A 14,058-nucleotide genomic window follows, 5' to 3' on the forward strand; every position below is an offset into this window, starting at 1 on the left:
TCTTAAAACACTCCACTCAACCAGTACAGGGCAAATCTTTGTTTGTCAATTATGTGCAAAGAGATGTCACGCCCATCAAGTCAGTGTCTCAGAACAGAAACCAACTACTTCCACCTCCAAATGCTTCCATTGAGTGACAATAAGATCAGGTTTCAGAGTAGCTTTATCAGCTGTTTATCATCCCTCTCCTCATAATTGAAACACACTGGTAGCTTTGCCAGAATATCAATGACTTCCTAGTGCACACAGCACCTGTTCAACCCAGCTTGTCTCTAATAAGGTTCGGGGCAGCCATGACACTGCTGCTTTTGGTAATTGAAAAGGAGCCTCAGTTTCTGTGCTCTCAAACCTAGTGGGCAAATTTGTTCCAAAGAAAACTCTGGCTTTTGAAAAATATTTTTACTTAACTTATTTGTTTGCTTATTTATTTATTTATTTATTTATTTATTTATTTATTTATTTATTTATGTGTGTGCTTGTGTGGGCACATGCCTGCACATGTATGTGTGTCATGGCATATGTTCAGATGACAGAGAATAACTTGTCAGTTCTCCTTTTCCACCATATAGGTCTCACAGATTAAATTACAAACATTTGGCTTGACAGCAAATACTTGTGCCTACCACAGCATCTTACCACCCACAAGGTAATACTTTATACTCTCAAATAACTGAGTTAGGCAAGGATCCTAAGTCAGTACTCTTCCTAGGAGATATGGGATGCCTCTACTGACACACAATTTCAGCTCAGACTTTCTGAAGATCCTAAACATACTCAATACAGGGTGATTTTATGTAGGAGGCTTCTGCAAAAACTCTCCCGTTTCTGTGGAGTCAGACTTATACCACGTGTTAGAGGGGTTTCCAGGGCTTCCCTGTATTTATGAGGTAATACCTGTGCAGATATATTTCCATTCTGGTATCTGCTTGTTGAGCACCTAACACAAGCACCAATAGTGACCTTTCCTTAGCAGTACATCCCCCAAAAATTATTATTGAAAAGATGACATGGCACCAAATATGTCAAATAGACCAATGTCTTGGTAAGTCTTGCATCGAGTGAGACAAAACTTATCTGAGTTCAATCTCATTTCTTAATTTCCTCCTTTGGGCACCAACCTAATTGTCTTAGGGTTTCCATTGCTGTGAAGAGATACCATGACCAAACAACTCTTATAAAGGACATTTAATTGGGACTGGCTTCCAGTTTTACAGCTTCGGTCCATTATCATCATTACAGACAGCATGGCACCATCCAGGCAAACATGGTACTGTTGGAGCCAAGAGTTCTACATCTTGATCTGAAGACAGCCAGGTGGAGACTGTCTCCCTCAGGCAGCTATGAAGAAGCTGATTCCACACAGGACAGAGCCTAATCAGAGGGGCCATCAAAGCCCTCTTGCACAGTGGCACACTTTCTTCAACAAGGCCACTCCTCCTCCAATTAGGTCATAAATCCTAATAGTGTTACTCTTTGTGGCCAGTCACTCAAACGCATGAGTCTCTGAGAGCCAAACATATTTAAACCACCACACCCCATCATGGATACACTCTAGACAACTTTATCTGTCACATCTGTGTGTTTAGATCTCTAGTCATTGACTCATGTACCATGCTGTAGACTCACCTTCCTGTGGTGTGATCTTCTTAACTCTTAAGTATCATAAGCTCTTAGACCTGACTATGGTCTCAAGTTCAAATGAAGCTGGAGGTTAGTCCCAGGGACCTTGGAATCGCTACTCAGTGATAACAGCTGTCAATGGGGGATTTAATTTGATCTTTTAAAATGGGAAGCTTCACTTACAGCTTTACTGACTTCTAAAGGGATTGCTAAGTTCTAAGCATCACGCTGATTGCTAAGCATGTTTTATCTCTAGCAATTCTTATAGTGGCCCTCCTATCAGGTAAATACAGTCACTGCCTTATTTAACAGATAAGCTATAAGCTACTATTCATCAGAAGTCTCACACTGGATGGTGGGGCCAAGTAAGGTAATATCAGAAGTTCTGCTCTTGCTTTAAATTTTGTACCATTTTTTCTTACAATTCAAAGCCTCATCCACCTGGCTAATTCATTTAATTGTGAAGGGCTGATATTTCACATATATAATAATGTATGTCCTTTTTTCTTGTGGCTTTGTCATGTTATATAATACACAGTCTTATTTAGTTTGCATTATAATTCAAGGTAGGAAACTTTTCTTGTATTATTCCCCAGAGTATAATGAAATGCAACAAAATTTAAGTCATATAGTAGAGTAACTTCATCATTGTTCATAATTCTATAGATTGGATGTTGAATGGTTCTCTTACCGGTTTAATCTATTACCATTTGTAACCTTTGGCATCTCGTGATTACATCAGGGTTGCAGTTTCCTAAAGTGGTCTCTACCATGTTTTTGGAGGTTGACATAGACTGAGACTCTTTAGATCTTATACCTATAGCCTCTGAACATTTACTAGAATAAGCCGACTATATCCTAGCTTGATGTACTCAGGATTTTATAATAGTGAAAATTGACATATGCACCTGAAAGCTTGATACTTCCTATGTCCTCAGCAGCCAACCCTGAGGAGGGGAGCAGCCATGCCACACTGCAACATGTCATTGTAACATTGAATACACTGTACACATTGCAGTTAGAAATGAAGCAAAGTAGAGCAAGAGAATTAAAATCAAGCTTCCTGATTGTCTCCTTTCTCCTTCTGTTCTATTGTGTTCTGCATCATGGTGGTTAATCTTAATTGTCTACTTAATTGGCTTGAGAGACTTGATTGGCAAAGCATATCTTTATGTGTGTTGTGGGAGAGAAATTGGGAGAGAGAGTGAGATCAAGAGAGCAAGAACAAGAGAGACCGGGGGTGGAGAGATGTGAGAACACTTCCAGGGGATGTATAGACAAAATACTCTGACCTAATCAGGGATTGACCCATCTATGGATTCAAAATTTGAACGTATCAGTGATGAAATGTGGTGGAAACCAGGAATCAGAAAGAAGTGACCCACTTTCTCTATGCAGAGAATATTCACCCAGGCTCTTTCCTATCTCAGGCCTGCTTACTTGTTGCTGTAAATTAAACAGCTGTGCTCCTCCACACCCTTCCTGCCACACACGAGAGAATAAAACCCTTGAAATCATGACTTAAAATAAGTCCTGCCTTTGTAAGTTTTTTTTAAAAAAAATTTTATTGGTTATTTTACTTAGTTACATTTCAAATGTTATCTGCCTTTCTGGTTTCCCCTCTACAAACCTCCTATCCCATTCCCCCTTCCCTCTGCTTCTATGAGGATGCTCTCCCTATACCTGCCTCACTGTCCTAGCATCCCCCTATGCTGGGGCATCGAGCCTCCACAGGACCAAGAGCTTCCCCTCCCAGTGATGCCTGATAAGGCCGTCCTCTATCACATATGCAGCTGGAGCCATAGATCCTTCCATGTGTGTTCTTTGGTTGGTGGTTTAGTCCCTGGGAGCTCAGAAGGGTCCAGTTAGTTGATATGGCTCCTCCTATGGATTTGTAATCCCCTGCAGCTCCCTCATTCCATCCCCTAGCTCTTCCATCGGGGTTCCCAGGTTCAGTTCTATGGTGATGGATGGCTGTAAGCATCTACATCTGTATTGTTCTTTAATGTTTGGGTCTTTGTCACAGCAACAGGAAAGAGAAGGAACACAGCAGTGGGATTTCTGCCCGGTAGTGTTATTGGTGCTGGTTGAGACAGATGATGGGAAGGCACTCTTCAAGTTTGGCCATGTCATTCAATGGCACAATTCTCTTGGCTGATGTAGTGAGTGAGTTTTGACAAGGTCATTACAGCTAAGTAATTAGATTAGAACTTGAACATATATTCTGACCACTAGCTTATTGGGTTTAACTGTGTCATGAATTGACAGGTCTGTAATACTTGTGATGTAATACTTGTGATGTAATACTTGTGATGTGATACTTGTGATGTAATACTTGTGATGCCTCTGTTCCATATCTCTTGCAACTAGCACTAATTGATCATGCTTGAAGCTCAAAAATGAAACTTATGAATTTCCTATTATAATCCATATTGTCTTTTATGGAAATAAACAGGGAAAGTCATGGATCATTTCCTTTGGGTGGATCAGAGCTATCTCGGCATAATTCAAGTCTTTAAAGTACAAGGTTATTTTTTAGTCAATGCAATTCTACCTCTCCCTCACATTAGAGATTTACTATTCTGGTTACCTAGGCTAGGTGCAGTTCAGGGCTCCAAGACAAATCATTTCTTGACTGAACTTTCTCTCTGTCCCTCTCTTTAATTTTGTTCATGTTCTTTCTCTCTCATTTTTCTTTCCTATGTCCCTGTCTCTCTTAAAGGCATAATTAGCACATCTTGCATTTGGAAATGAAATCCTGCAGAGAGCACTATTATACTGCAAATAATGAATGCACCCAAACTGCAGTAAAGTTGCCATGTGGAGTCAGAACTTTAATGCCCTGCACATCTGCAATGGGTAAATCAGAAGGAACTATTGTTGAGCTTGTTCCATGATTTCTGCAGCCTGTGTGAGTTTTGATCAAAGCAGTTGTTTAATGCTTCCCAGTGTTGCCTTGCTGCAGTAATGGATGTAGGCATTAGAAGGATGCCCACTGTTTTCCAGAATGAAAAGGGATATATTTCCACAGATTTCCAGAGATCTGTTTGTACATGATACCTGCTGAGTTTTTTTTTTAAAGGCAGGGATGCTGTGATTATCAAGGTGTGTAAAAGCAAATTAGAAGTGTATATTCTTCAGAAAATTTACCCAGATGAAATGGGCCACATATGCAGCTGTGGAAAAGCTGGGTGAAGTTCATTATGCAGTCTCAATTGTTTTACAAAACTCTTCTTACTGCGTGATTTTTCAGAGTCAACATAAAATTTTACCTTTCTCGTGATTCTTTTTTAAAGATGTAAGAGTCAAAGTAATTTCCAGACTTATTTTATCTCGCTTCCATGGCGGAAAATAAAGAATAAAACAAGCAGAAATAACAAAAACCCATGCAAGCCTCTATCAGTAATATTTTAGAGCCTATGAGTTATGGCTGTAGGTCTTTAAGATGACTAGAGTACAAACACCATCACCAGCACTGTACATAGCAGATGGGAGTGTCTGTCCCTGCATAGAATCCCATGAGCTCTTCATGTGGTTCAAGTTTTCCAAGACAGATGTTCTACTTTTTCTATATTCCCATGTAACTATACCCATAGAAAGATGAAAGAGAGAAAGAAACCTTTAGTTCTTAGGTCACACAATCTATTATTTCCCTTCTTTATGTAAACAAATGGACGTATTCTATAACTAATGAAAAGTAATAAAACTGCCTGTGTTTCACAAATGTTTGGCACATGCATTTAGTCATTTACTCATTGTAGGTCATGTAGTTCCATGTGTGGCAGTAGAACTACCATGTTCATTGAAACAGCTTCTGAAAGTCACCTTGTAATTAATTTTATTTTTGACCCAGATGCGTCTGTTATATAGCCGTTAGTTATGAGATGCTTATACAGTTATTTGTCCTGTTTTCTTCCTTTAGTGAGATCTTAATGGATCATTTCTGCTGGGAAATAACCCTAATAATAATTTTGTCGAGTCTATAGTAACACACATGTACACGCAAAGGGACACAAAGGTGTGATGGCTTAGCCATGAATTTCATACACATAAATGGCAAAGTGAAAAGAAAATAACTAAAACAAACAGACGATGATGTAATTGTTTGGAGAATAAATAATGAGGAACTGGGGCAATACAGCTGTCAGAAAGAATGGAAAGCATTGTCTCTATTTGTGCTCTGAAAAGTTCAAAGTATCTGAAGAAATGCTCAAAAATGTATCTCTATGGAATTTTCAGCCTGGATAATTCACAATGACAGACATAGACACAGGCAGTGTCATAAAAACTCATGTATACACTACCTTGAACCTAGGGCATAGTAATGTTAATCAAATTTATCCTCCAGTTACATGGATGATTTAATTCACATCAGGACCCTATCGTACATTCTTGAAGGTCCTTGAAGTCACAGATACTTCAATCTTCCACCTGCCCATCACATGTGGCTTCCACTGTTGAGTGTGCATGCCTGTGGGATGGTCAAATCTAACTGTCAACATTTTTACCAAAAGAATTTATTTTCATATTTCTAAGTTTTTGGATACCTGTATGTGTGTATACCACATGTGTACTTGGTCCCTGTGGAGGCCAAAGAGGCCATCAGATTCCCTGAAAGCAGAATTATGATGACTGTGAGCTAAAATGTGGGTGTTGAGATAACCTGGGTCTTCAGCAAGAGCAACAAGTACTCTTAACCACTAAGCCGTCTCTTCAGCTGCACTTATTTTCAGCTCTATACAGCCTAGATTCACCTCTGCAGTGAAGCACAATGAGAAATTGTGTATGCTGGGTTGGCATATTGGTGTGTGTATGGAAGATTGTCTTAGTTCAGTTATTTGATGTGGAAAGACCTAGTTCACTGTGGGTGCTACCACTATGAGAGTGGCTATAACCAGTGGAGCATCAGTAAGCAATTACATATACATTCCTTTCCCTCTGTTCTTGGATGTGATATGACTAGGGTTCCTATCTTGGATTCCCTACAGTGATGGATTATAACCTGGAATCGTAAGCCAAATAAGCCATTTACCTCCTAAGCCGTTTTGGGTCATGCCATTTCATCACAGTAACAGATACCAACTAAAACAAGCACTGCATTCTTTTGTTTCTTTTGTTTTGAGCCAGGGTCTCCATGGAACTCACCGTGAATTCTAGATTTGCCTCAAAATCTGAAGTCTGACTGCCTTTGCCACCTGAGACTGGGATTAAAGGCATGAGCCAGCAGGCATGGCATCAGCTTGCATTTTTAAACATGGATCATACTGTAAGTGCCCAGTACATTCTGGGCTGTCTACCACCATTGACACACCTGATCGAATGAATAGAAAAATAGCCCCTGTCCTTAACACAGAGAATGCTTCCCTTGACACACTTGTTCAATGTCCTAATAACACCTTCTTGTCTACCCAAAGTCGCAAACCTCCCCACTTCTGAGAAATAGCATGAAAATAAATTCAAGTAAATATCATCACGTTGTCCCATGTACTGGCTTTGCTCAGGACCTTTTTCAGACAAAAAAGGCTGCGTGGTTAGTTTTTGAGAAGGTTAAGCTTTTGTTTTTCTGTCTTGTTCTTTTGCAGCATCTGTTGGCTTAGCCTTGGTGTACTTCGTAATGCACCTGTGTAGAACATGGCCAATTTAATAGGAAAGGGAAGAAAGGTGAATGTAACAGGGGGAGAAGAGGGAAAACCATTCAAAACATTTTCAAATTATGAACATCAGCCTTTCAGATTTTAATTCGAAGTAAGAGCCTTACTGATGCCCATGTGAATGTATCTGCTCACTTTGTCTCTGATGTCCTTGAACTTCTACTTAGGCAAACAGGGGATTAGATTTTAGTTTCTGTGTCACAGAGAAGGCCATGGCTGATGTGCAGACACAACCTTAATCTCCATAAGCACCCATGTTCCATTGCTTTCTCCATCTCTGAGGACTACTCTTGCTTCTGGAAGACTGGCTCCTTACAGGATAGTCTTAGTCACTCGGTTCTCTGCTGTCTCAATAGCTTTGGAGATCTCCTCATATTGCTGTTGCTTCAAAGGCTTTGTGGGGATCAAAGAGACTCCACGAAGTACTGCTGGAATATAGAAAATATAAACCATGTAGGTACCCTATTCTGGATCAGTTCATGGCAAATAAGTTGGTTGCTTGCTTTGAGTGCTATATGCTGGGAGTCCTTTAATGACTTGGCAGCAAATACAAACCACAGACTAGAGAGTCCGGTCAGGTAGTGTAAAAAATGAAAATATGCTAGTCTGGCTCTTGGGATTTTACAGTGTTTGCTCTTTTGTCTGTGCCTTTTAGTATGAAGGGTGCTTTAGAACTTCACTGGGAATTGACTTAAATCTGTGTGAAAGTGTTCAACAAGGTGTGGGCAGGAGGGTATCACAGTAAACGAAGATTGTCCTCTACAGATGACAGTGAATATGTGCCTGATTAAGAGCTGGTGAAGCACAGGTTTCTCTGTTTCCTTGGACTGTTTTCATTTTTCAGTGTCCTGGCATTGTGCAGCTACTATCTGAAGGCTGTCTATGCACCCATCTCACCACAATCATTGTATCTTTCTGGCTTCCTCTTCCAAGTTCAGTCCTCTCTAGCAATTTTTAGCAGTGTTCATAAGTCTTAGATCTCAAATGTTTTTGTCCTGTTTTGCACCACAGCAGCTTGCAAGCTGATAAGTTTTGCAAAGTTAATTTCAAATTTTCCTTTTACAAGTGAAGAAGTTAACTTTAAACAACCTGAATTTCCTAAGCTTTGAAGGGGGTGGAATAATGCAAATTTAGAGTGATTTAACAGTTAACAGAGTGCAAGCCTGGATCTTGACAGACTAGAAAGAACATGAAAAAGTGGATCAGTCTTATCTTCTCTGAACTATGGACACAGTTTCTAATTAAAAGGACATCATAGATTAATAATATGCAGTTTCTCTTTTTAATCATGCAGATGTAATTGGTCCACTTTAACTTTAATGAAATATGGTGGTTCCTTTTGGTCTCCACTAGGAATGGTTGGTTCTTTGATAGACCTAGATTTTAACGTTTAAAACAGATGTGCAATGCTTGTGTTTTTTAAAAATACACTCCATAAAATAACAATGAAGTAAAAATAATAATAGAAATGTAGACTTTCTATCAGAATATGGCATCGTTGCCTTCACAGAGATCTTGTGATCTCACTTTATATTTTATATATTCAGAGACACTTATATTGCAAAATGGTTAATTTGTGCACATTACATAGTAAGTTATAAAGATCAATTCCTAACTTCCCAAGAGAGTTGTATGTAAATATGAAGCCACAAAAAAACACTCAAAATAAATGGATATAACTGCACACACATTAAAAACTTATTTTATCAACAATTATGAATAAAATTGAAATATCAGTATAATGGACTGAGGAAAAAAATGCACCTCCTGGCTAAAGGTTTTGTAAAAGAATAAATACATTTTAGCATTTGGTTTTGTGCCAAGGAGAAAGTAAATTCTATTCCTTATGTAGATTTCAAAGATAAAAGAGTCAACTTCACATGGCGAGCTGGCATCAACTGAATAGTAAAGTAGACGTGAGTTGTTTAGTTTGGAAATTACATGGGGAGGCCATAAAATACACAAAACTGGCATTTTAGAATTAGAAGAAACTAAGGCTATTAAAAGAAGCCAGGGATTAAATGCAGGCCATAAAATATTATGTCCTTTTAAATGAGCGTGAATGACCTCAACAATACATCAGAGCAGTGACTTTTAATGTGGTAATTTGTACACAGCTTTTATATAAGCCAATAGCATCTCCCCAAATCACAACTCCACAGATGCACTTTCATACAAATCAAAGAAATATGAAAATTCAGCTAGCTACAAAGTAAATCTATAATGACAGTAAGTATTACAAGCCATCCAACCATTTGTGTACTATTACAGATGTGGAGACTTTAATTTAAAACTAGGATAAAGAAGATTAAAAAGAAGATACAATCATAACCATAAATAAATAGCATCTACATGTTAAAGACTGGAAGGCATTTCTGAGAGACATCTAGAAAAGACAGAACTATGGAAAGTCAGCGTAATAGAAAGATATTTGAATATGCTGTAGTGTAGAAATCAGTCAACACTTCTGTATGACTATTATTTTTTGACAAGCTTTCAAGTTTGGCCTCAAACTTGCAATTTCCCTGCCTTGACTTTCTCTGTATTGGGATTGCAGGCATGTGCCACGACACCTAACTCTAAAGTTTTTTTTAACTTAATTGATTAAATCTTAAAATTAAAAAATACATGTGAAAGCCATTTTTAGGAAAGGATTTTGTCAGCTGAAATCTATAGCCTGATAAAATAAATTAATAAGAATCATAACATTTAAACCACAACACATAAAAATTTACAAATAAAATGGTGTTATAGACCAGTTGGAAAAAAATATGCCAAAAGTGTACTTGTAATAGTTAGGAAAAATGGACCTCGCAGAACAAATAGCTGAAACATTTATGATCCCTCACTGTGTGAAAATTGCCATGGGAGCACCAACACCAGAGCATTCTGGGAAGAAGCTGAAAACTCCCATTAATCTGCAGAGTCCTCAGTAGAAAGACAGGTATGGATGGGTAAGGTGGGGAGTGTTCATTGATGGGAGTCTGATGATAAGTGGTTGTAAAGGAGAAGGCAATATGGATCGAGAAAATAAAAAAAAAAATCAACAGTATGCCTAAAAGGGAAAGTTGTTTTTATTTTAATATGGAATGAAAAGTACTGGAGAAAAGTTTATGCACAGAAATAAAATACCATTATTCAAGTCAGAGTATAAGGTAAAATGATGAGGTGGGAACAGAGCAAAGCATTACTTAATGTTATAAGACGTATTTTTTATTTTTATTTTATGTGTTTGGGTGTCCTACCTGCATGTGTGGATGTGTAGCACATGTGTGTAGTGTCCCCCAAGGGCAGAAGAGGGTGTCAGGTGCCTTGACACCCTTTTGCATGTGGAATTGCCAACATTGTAACTGCTGAGCCATGTCTCCAGGCTTGAAACTCTGTTATTTCAGTGGTTAGCAATACTATAGAATGAAGGGTTGTCGTGATTGTTTCCTTTAATTCTGCTGAGGTTATAACAGGAACTGCCAAAGTACAACCCCAATTTCTGGTTTTGCAGACGAAGTTCTATTAGCCACATATCTATTTGTGCCCATTTATTCATGAAGTATTTCAGGCAGATTTTTTCCCTTTGATTGAAAAGAGGGTGTGTAGTGGACATTGTGCTGTGGATAAAACTTAATATATTTATTGTCTGGTTGTCGAGATAATTTATAGATAAACTTTGACGGTTCCTTGTTTTAAACAGTGGCCCGAGCCAAAAGGAGAAACTGAACAGAATTTTAATAAGGCTGTACTAGATGTTCTTAGGGAAAAAAAGGAGCAAAAGTCTGGTCCCTCATTCTATTTACAGGATTCACACTGGTAAAAGATTCAGAAACAATAAACATTGACAAACAACTCATAATATGCTTTTAGGTAACAAATATATTTTTATATCTTATATTTAGGCAGTTAGCCTTATGTAGCACAGACCAGGAACATCTGAAAATATCAACTAAGCTAGAAACAATTCAATCAGGGTTGGAGTTTAAAATAAAGATCATCTTTAAGTTATGTGAAGAGAATAAAGCGGCCCACTAGCAAATTGCCTCTCAAAATGTGGCTTAACAGGCTTAAGTCAACTGGCTTCACTAAGAAAACTGGGTTCCTAAATACCCAATAAAAAGGAGGTGGGATTTTCTTTAGAAATTAATCTTCCAAGATTGTGGAAGACACAGATGGGAATAAAGATAACTATAGGACCTCTTTCTTTCTTTTCTTTTTCTGTTTTCATGTGTGTGGCTTTGATATGCATTTGCCTGTTTGTGCCTGTTTGCATGTGTGTGGGTTGGTCGAATGTTGTCAGGGAAGTATCTGTGCATGTGTGTGAATGTGTGTGCATGCACTCGAAGGCCAGAGCTTGATGTCAGGGAATATTCTTAATTGCTCTTCCAGTTCATTCACTGAGGCAGGGTATCTCAATCAAACCTAGATCTCAGCTACATGGCCAGGAGTCAGTTTGCTCAGTGGATTCCATCTCTGGCTTCCATTACTGAGATTACAGGTGGGCTGACACACTCATCTTGCATTCATATGAGTCCTGGGAGCCTGAACTCAGATCTTCACAGTTGTTTTAGCCATTACGCAACCGTGATATGCCCAGTCTTTCTCTTCTTACAAGGGCAGCAATCATTGAGTGTGGCCTTCATCTCTGTCTTCCTTTTATCCATATACTCCTGAACGTCCTGACTTTAGATACCATCACATTGGCTATGAGAACCATATAACCTTGGAGACACACATTTTAGTCCACAACTCCTACTATGTGGAAATAAATGTAGACAAGATGGACAACATGAATAAATGAGATATGGCCCTTGTTGTCAGACATTTACATTCCAATGGAGACAATATGTCCCAGCATGTGTTACGACAACCCCAACTTCTCTGTACCACATGACTACCTCAGACACTTGATTAGACTGAAAAATTCTCATTCATGGGTTGTCCATAATATTTTTCTCATTGAGAATATAGATAACTACATAGATTCAAATGGAAACCACAGAGAGAGAGAGAGAGAGAGAGAGAGAGAGAGAGAGAGAGAGAGAGAGAGAGTCATTTTTCCTTAGACTCAAAGTTAAGACGCTGTACACTTATTGAGCCAAGGACACAACAAGATAGTTATTCTACAGTGACAAATATGAAAAGCACCATAATAGAGCTATTAGTAAGGTGTAGAAAGAAACTAACTATTTTAGTGCAGTTGGGAAGATGGCTCAATAGGTAAAGTGCTTAGAGTTCAAATAGGACCTAAGTTTGGATCCCCAACACTTGCGTAAAGACCAATGCCACAGTGTGTGTCCATAAACACAGCACTGGGAGGTAGGCAGAGACAGGTGGATCAAAGAGGCTCACTGGGCAGCCAGGCTAGCAAGAATGGCTAGCTATGGGTTCAATGAAAAACATAGCTCAAAAATAAATTGGAGAGAGATTTAGGAAGATGCCCAAAGTTGATCCCTGGCTTCCACAAGTACCTGCTCAAGCAAGTACAATTGCACACACATATGTACACACACAAAGGCCCTCAGGGAAAGAGGCAATTGGCTTGAGACAGACTGTGAATGATTCAGCTATCTGATGAGTGAACTAAGAAGGTTTCAGTTAGAGTACGAACAGGAAGATTGCTTCCATTAAGGCTGGAAAATCATACAACTTTTATAGTTAAAAGTGGATATGAAGCAAAGTGCAGCTGAATATAAATTTTTAATTGATAGTAGACTCTATTATTATATTATCTATTTTATAACAGATGGTAAAATCTATTATTATATAATCTAATTATTATTATTATTATTTTGAAATGGATCTATAGCCCTACGTTCAGACTGGCCTTGAACTTGCTATGCTGCTGAAGATGACCCTGAACTCTGATTCCCTGCTTCCACTGCTCAAGCAATGGGATTGTAGACATTTACAAGCAGGCCCGGGATGCACTCTACAAACTAAGTTGCATTTATTGCCCCTGATAGTAGAATCTGAATTCAGACTCAAGTTTGAAAGTCTCAAGGCTCAAAATTCCTATTCTCAACTCTCTTTTTGGGCATTGCTGGTTCAGTGAGATATCAGGGGAGCTACCAACTAAGGGCATTTAGGAAACTAGAGAGGAAAGAATATAAGAGAGAAAAGAAAGTAATCTGACATAGAAGAGCTAGAGAAGCTTTTAGCTAACAGATAGGTCTCAAGCCAGGTCTCAAGTTATTTGGTATTTTGTTAAAGGGAAAATATTAGTGAAAACAATATAAACTTGGTACCAAGGTCATCTAATTTAAGAATTGAATTCCTGGTGGTCAAAGACTTTTTTTAAAAAAAAATGTATTTTAATATAAATGTTTTTAAATTAAAAAGTTTAAAACTCATATTTATTCTAAATTACTTTCATTGTTTAAATAATTCTTGGTTGTTCTTCTTTTTTTTTCTGTTGTAGTATTATTGCAAACATTTATCATGCCAGGTTTAAAGGGTCTTTATTGTGTACCAGGTCACAAAGGCATAAAATGCAAAGAAATTCTCAAGAAGGCATCAGTGAGCACAGCGAGCAGTTGCTAAGTAGCCTGTGTTAGGTGCTAAAAAGATGTCTCCAGAAGTTCATATGGGAAGTGTTCAGAGGCAACAGAAATTTCTTGGGATGAGCGGGAAGTTACACACAGTTATTGTATCCTTGCGGAAGAAACCACTGTTTGCTAGACTGCAAAATTCCTACTACAGACCCACATTTACCTTTCCAGTGTCAGGGAGCTCATAAGCCCAAAATTAGATGGTTTATTTGTCTTCTTTCCTCCCTCCCTCCCTCCCTCCCTCCCTC

The sequence above is a fragment of the Mus caroli genome, chromosome 11, assembly GCF_900094665.2.
Source record: "Mus caroli chromosome 11, CAROLI_EIJ_v1.1, whole genome shotgun sequence".
In the NCBI taxonomy this organism is placed as follows: Eukaryota; Metazoa; Chordata; class Mammalia; order Rodentia; family Muridae; genus Mus; species Mus caroli.